Here is a 7555-nt window from a genome sequence, read left to right as displayed (position 1 = left end):
TCTGAATTGGAATATATTATTTTAAGGGACTATAACCACAAGTGGTAATCTAAGTATAACTGTAACCACGCAATATGTGCAATTGAAATAGAGCGCCGTGTTGGCAAAACATGAGGCTGCTTCCCAGCTCAAAGCTGCAAGGATCAAGCAAGCAGCAATTGTAGGGCTTTTGCATTAACTTACTGAGCTCCTATCACAGCTTGCAGAGAAGCCAGTCACGCTGCAGACAGCTCAGATAAGTGTTCCTTGAAGACTGACATGTTGTTCCCGACTCTCTTGTCTAATTAAAAACCCAAAACATTATTCTACTGCAGCTGATGGCAGCACTCACTTGACATCAAAGGGAATCAAGAGTTGCCATTCATTTTTGAAGAACTATTTTTACCATGTGATTAAAAAAAAAAAAAAAGCAAGGCAATTCACAGTGTATCCTGTGGTAGCACTTTGTGTCTAGGTGATGGCAGACCCCAGTTCCAGAGTGCCCCAGAGATCCTACCTGGAGCCAAGAGATCAGCTCCAGACTGAGGTTACAGTATATGAACCAAGCTCCAGTCATCTCCAGAGATCCCAGCTCTGGCAGGAGTCCCATCCTGCTGTTCAACTTGCAAACATGCTGTAAGACTGAAGAACTGGCAAACTAAATAGACAAAGATACAAAAATCTCTGTTGGGCAGATAAGAATTAAAGCATATGCTAGTGGCTCACCTGAATCTCCTGCTTGGTTTTGTTTAAGATTGTAACTGATAATAGTTTGCAATCAGGGCATAAGTTCTTTAGTGAAAAAAAACTGTGAAAAATTAGGGATTACACCTGAGTCTGGAAAGCCTTGGCTCCCAAATAAGTGGGGGGAAAAGGGAAAGATCTACACCTTAAATTTATAGTATGATTAATAGATTACCATTCTCCAGATGAAATGCTGAACAATAAGGTCTCTGGCATCTCTGTGGCAATGACTGGGGTGAAAAAGGAATCAAATAAGATGAAAGTTCCTTCCTCCTCAGAACTGTAATTTGGATTTTCGGAAAGGAAATATTTTCACATAGTTTATTGTTGCTGCTTTGTAAAGAACTGATGCTTCAGTCATAGTATGGTAAGATAATCCTAAATGGAAGGTCCTGTGTGAAACCAAACTCTAGACTGTGTTCTGTATTTTAATGAAGATTCTTTCACAACATATTCCATTCAGGATAATGAGGTAGTAGCAATAAATGCACGAGGAAGGACAGATGGAAGATAGTCAGCTGTCTGAATCTGAAGATTTTCGAAGTGCAGTAAAAAAATTAAGCACACTTTTCTGGCTTGAGGCCAAACTATACTCTAGGGAACTGGTCAAAGAGTGGATCATGAAAAGCTTTTTGGGAGCAGCTAAATTCTACAGCTGTGGTCTTTGTTTTTCTAGCACTTTGCAAGAACAGAAGGGGGAATTACGAAAGCGCCTCTCGTACACTACCCATAAGCTGGAAATGCTTGAAACGGAGTTTGATTCCACACGTCAGTATCTTGAAATAGAATTGAGACGTGCTCAGGAGGAACTTGAAAAAGTAACTGAAAAACTGAGAAGGTTAGTAATGAACTTTTTCAATAAACAGATATTAGAATTTTAAAAGTTACTGTATTAAGGAAGTATGTAAGTAAAAACAAACACAGATGCAAACATACATGATTTATTATTTATTTATTACGCATTGTGTTTCATATTTAATATGTAGATTTCATTTACCTGAGTATATATTGCATGCCACATGAAGTTATTTATGAGTGATATGTAAAGTGTCTCTGTACTAAAAGCAAATATGCAAATAGAAATACACCTATATATGTGCAAATATGACATTATTTATGTATAAACATACATGTGGGGTAGTGCCACATGGCATTACACATTCAAAGGTTATAAACCCACTACATATATATATATATTATTTATACTCTATATATACAGACAATTTTTTTTATTACTTTGCACATTTTCTTTGTTTAGACTTCATTGTGCTGATGCAAGATAATGGAATTTGGCTCTCCATTACTCAAAGCTGAGACTATGTTCAACTGAAATAATATTAAGGCATTTTGCATTATAGTACAGCAAACAATTTCCTTTTTAGTCTCAAGCAGAATGGAATGATGCTGAAAAGCTATTATTTAAAACTCTTGTAGCTGTGGTACAATGCTGTTGCAAATTTGGAACCTAGTAAATGTTAATGATAAATTATGTTAAGCATGCACTCCTGACATTCCTGGCATTGATTAAAATGGTCTGTAGATTTAGCCTAAAATTTATCATGATTCTTAATATCCATTTGTTTTCAAATCTTCTGAAACTAGAATTATCCACTTATGCAGGGATGTATTTGCATGTCTTGTGAGACTTTCTTAAACTGATATCTTAATGGAACTATTTGATTAATTCATTGGATGACTCAAAATGAAATTCAGAATAAATCATTCCAGGGCAATACCCAAAGAAAAATTTTTCATTTCTTGCAGAAGGCAAAAGCCAAACCAAAATAATGACAGAAACCACCAATAAACTGAGTCAACCAAACCATTTTATGCAAGTTTTAAACAGAATGAGTCTGTAAGATCTCAATTTAGGTGACAGCCTAGTGTGGTCTTATAACTTAAAATGCTTCTCTAACTGGGGATGCTTCTCAAAATGAGACTAAAATATGCAGGTGTCATGGTGATTTTGAAATCTACACACATCTATCAAGAGCAGTCTGGAGGTTCTCCACATAGCTTTCTTGTCAACAATATTTTTCCTTTCTTTTCACTTAGAGCAGAGCCACTGAAAGTGACTTCATCCTCGATGTAGTTTTGTCTAATACAGTCCAGGACAGGGAGCGCTGGTGCTGTTCTCTCTTGAAGCATCAATTTGGGAGCTGCCATGGAGCAGCAGAGGGGCTGACCACCCCACTTCTGTTAGAGCAGATGGGCTTCCTAGCAGCAGAAAGCCTCTTATCAGCTGCACTGGGCACCAAAGGGTTCAGCACCCTTTGAAACTCAGGCCAGGGGCTCACAGCCTAGCCTAGCACTCATATCAGAACATCACATCAGCAGAACTGAATTTCCAATATTCTAATGGAACATTGTACCATATTATGAAGAAAACTTATATTAAAAATTATGTTTCAGGCAGGTGATTACTCCCCTGAAGACATATCATAATGGAAGCCAAAAATATTTTACGAGGTGAGCTTTAAAAATGTTTCTATTGAGAATAGCAAGGCATCCTGCAAGTTGAACATCTAGATTTGTCAACCCGGAGAAGGATAATGTCTGAAAAAAGCCTGTCATCCAAAAGCTTGTCAGCAACATGTCACAGAGGAAAATCAATGTGGGAAAAACAAAGAAGTAGAATTAGTTTCAATGATGTGTCTCTTCCTTTATTCACTGCACAGGGAAAGAAATTCATCCCCCCGTAAATGAATAGGCCCTGTGTAACAAGATCCCACTTGTACACTGGAGAACAGTTATGTTATTAAATTTCCTGTTCTGCAAAGTACAATTTTTATTCCAAGGGGCTGAATAACTATCCTTTTGTAATCCTTTCTGAAAGTCTTTGTCTTAATTTATCCAGAATTACCTGTGCTGTTGCTAGGCTTCCCTACCTTTATTCAAGAGAGGAGGTCACGTATGTGGCTCAATGATCAAGTTTTGAGCCTCTCTACAAACATTTAGAGATGGCCTCTTTCTTTTTTCTCAGTGGGAGAACAGTTCTAACTAGATTTGAAAGTAATAACTGTAAAGCATAGGTTCAGCTCTGAAAAGTGACTGAAAAGAGAGAGGATTTCATATTCCTCACAGTGGTCCCTTATCTGACATGATCAGCACAGCTTTTGTAAGCTAAAAGATTAAAAAAAAAAATTCAGAATCAAGAATTGGAACCACATCTGGACTCCAAAGTTCACTTTGTGTTTTTCCTTGAGACCCTGTCCTGGCTAACAACGTGATGAGGTCCCCATTCTATATTTTAACAGAAAGTAGAGTTATTTTAAGGCATGAAAAGTAAATTCATACAAGCATATATTTAGCATTAAGGTTAGCCCACACATATAATTATTTCACCAAAAGCAAGGCAGACTGAAGGGGTGTTCTGAATGGGAATCCTGGAGGAAAAACTATTGTTTTCATAAGGATGTTGGTATAACTTGTGATAAAGGAGAGAGAAAAAATTTTTGAACAAGAAACTACTGTATCAAGAGTCACTTTTCAAAGCTAACTACACTCTAAAAGAAATTCTCTTCTTTAATGAAAGTCATTACAAGACAAAGTTTTTCTTTAGATATATTTCATGGCCTGAAGAGGGCTTGAGATTGAGTGGAAGCAGAGAAATAGAGGCTTTTGCAGACACCCTCTTCAGAGGTAATCTGCAGTCCTGGGGAGGAGTGTGTTGTTTTGTGGGTTAGAGCACAGACAGCTGACATGTTCAATATGGTCAGAATATTTTTGATTAGGCCCTTATTTGGTCAAGAATCTAAATATTTTTTAATGGATGCACATATGTGCACCTGAAGTCACATGAGTATCTCCTAATGACATGAACAACACAAAAATACATCAACACAGGATAACAGGTTATCAATTCACATGAGTTTATCCTTAGAGCAGTTTTGCAGCATAGTGAAGCCCACCCTTCGTTTTATTTTCAAAACCAGATGTACGAGGTTAAAATATTTCATACTTCACAATGTTCAGGCTATCTGGGTGTATTTTTTCTGCAAACAAGGTTAAGTTACCATTTGCTTATCAGATCATTTTCAAATTTGAATAATTTTCCCTACTCTTTCTTTCCCCTTAACTTTATATCACAGTTTTGCCTAAAGATTGATCTGACTCTGCTCCTCTTTTATCACTTTAACACTTTCTTCCATGTATTTCTGGGTCCATTTCTCTCCTTGCCACCTACATTTGCTGACACTTCTTTTGGCACAGTGCATTTCCAATTTGGGGTTTATGCATATACGTGCATGTGTGTGTGTTTGTGTACATGTGTATGTGTTTGTGCTTATTCTGACTACCTTTGCACACTGTTCTCAATAGAAACACTTTTTGAAGCTCAGCTTCCTACTTACTGTGGATTTTTATTTTTTTTAGATTTCCTTAGGCTGTACTGAGAGGTGGTCATTTTGTCAGGGCAAAATTAATGTGTTAGAGAGCTAGAGTTTGTGGGCTACTTTCTCCTAAACATACAATAGGCATAAATTTGATGGACAAAGGCAAAAGAAGCTACAAAGTGAGAAGCAGATTGTGATAAACTCCTGCAAAACCCTCTACCATCTATGGCATGGGAGTGTTGTCACTGAAAAATAATTAATGATAATTAACATTTCAATCGTCCATGTCAACAGAAAGAGTGAAAAGAGAAGCTGAGGAACAAACCCATTGCTACCATGATAAGTCCCCTACCCAAGCAGCAATTACTGCTGTTTTTATTCATGGTCTCAAAGTTATGGAAAGGGAACCTTCAGGGTCTCCCTTGATCTGCCCACATCAGTAGCCACAGCAGAACACCCTGTGGTACAGGGGCAAATGGGCTAGAAAAGCCCTGAACCAAACTTTTTCTCCCCTTTACTTTCAGGAAGTTGTGCAAGTGCTTTTGAACCCATGCAAACTTTTAGGGCATTGCAGATGCTAATGTTTAAATCAGTTTTTACACCACCTCCACTTGAACCACAAACTGCCTGGGTGCAAAGCAAGTTTAACCTGTTCTATTTTGCTTTACTAGACAAAAAAATATAAACTATGACAGAGGAGATGCTGGGGCACTTTTGGGCTCAGCCATAACGCACTATTTTACTTCTCTAAATCCTTTCTTCCTGCACCATGATGTGCATAATTACCAGCAAAACAAAATATTTGTGAGTAGCTGCAGTCAAAGCCATTTTAGCCCTCCTTGTATCAAGATCATCTCTGCTTTCTTCTGTACCACGAAAAGATGGGTACAGAGTACCCTGAGGTTTGTCTCTGTTGTGCTGACAGCTAAATGGCTGGGAAAATCCCAAGTAAACCTCTAGCTGCACAAATCAATGTCTATAGAGAGGCTTAGTGGTAAGTGCTGTGAGGAGCATGGACAGTGCAGAGGATTGCAAAGTTCAGTCAATCCTTTAAGTCACCTGGACACAAACACAATTGCACTATGAGAATTGGTGAGTATTGACCAAGTCTCACAGTACAAGTCTGGGAGATTTTCAGCCCATTGGGGTCACCACCTCAGCACACAGTATTTACCTCTGTAAAACATGGGCAACACTGAGACTTCCCCCAGGTTGCAGTGCATATTGGAAATGTCTGCTCTGACTGTGGGCTGACCCTTGGTACCCTGAGGTTCACCCTGGGGGATGTCATTATTTATATCCATGGAGCAGATGTCCTTGGCACAGACATCCCCTCTCAGAGCCATGCAGCAGATGTTATTGCAGTGCTGGGAGCCCCAGCCACAGCTCTGCATCCCTGAAGAGGGGCACTGCAAGCCACTGGCCTGCCCTGAATGGAGAATTCTGATCATTTAACTGGAAAGAAAATCTCCATGGCAACAGAAGCCGAGATAAGCATCACACTGCCAAGAAAGGGTGGGCTGGACCCTTTGATTCACAGCTATGGCACGTTTGGAAAACAGATCTTCATCCCAGTTTCAGCAGCCACTCCAGACCAAATGATAAACAAAGAGACTTCTTTAATCCCACTCCCATCCTGATAACCAAAGAACCTACACCCAGATCCAGACTTCTCAGAGGAAGTTCATTTTGCTGTATAAATGTGGATTACAATTGTGTTCACTCTTACAGTGAAAACACTTGCACATTACCTAAAATCTCCTCACTGCTAAAAATACTTTGACCTATTGATCAGTACAGTCATATAGATTTATTCAGACAAACTTTTCACAGCTTATCTTCTAACATTTGATTTACATTTGTTACACGTTGTGCTGAGGTGATGGGTACTAATGAACAAGGAACTCCTTAGGTTCTGTGGAGAGGAAGACACAGCTACTACCAAAATACCAATGGTTTTCCCAAGGGCTGTGCAGTTTGTACATTACAACACCAAGGTTACCATCTAAGTAACCTAAACTTTTCTTTGGTGTGTTGCTCTGGAATAAGTATGGAAGCCTCATTTTGTGAGTTCATTCAGTCCCTAAGTGCTGATAAAAATAAATACCCATCTCTTCTCAGCTAAGCTACCTACATACACTTCCTGGAAAAAACAGGCAACTTCTTGAACCTTTATTGAAAGAAGAAATATTCTATCCTAAGTCACATGTCGATGCCCACATGTTGCTACAGTCGTTAGGATTCTGCTGTAATTTCATGATAAATCTTTTTTTGTACTGCCTAAGCCTAGAGCTCAAGCTTCCTCTCTTACATACTATTCTTGAGCCTGGTGTAAAACTATAATTACCTTGTGCAAGTTCCTAGGCTGTAATGTGTGTCTGCACACAAGTGCAGAAGGACCAATGTATCTTCAATTCCTGCTGGAATTTGCTGCTAAATATAGTAAGAAAATATGACAAAGAAGTTTGGAAGTTTGCTTAGGAGGAAGGTGGTAATTG

Source organism: Prinia subflava, chromosome 5 (genome assembly GCF_021018805.1).
Source record: "Prinia subflava isolate CZ2003 ecotype Zambia chromosome 5, Cam_Psub_1.2, whole genome shotgun sequence".
In the NCBI taxonomy this organism is placed as follows: domain Eukaryota; kingdom Metazoa; phylum Chordata; class Aves; order Passeriformes; family Cisticolidae; genus Prinia; species Prinia subflava.
The sequence above is the reverse complement of the archived record's forward strand: the minus strand, read 5'-3'. Positions refer to the sequence as shown.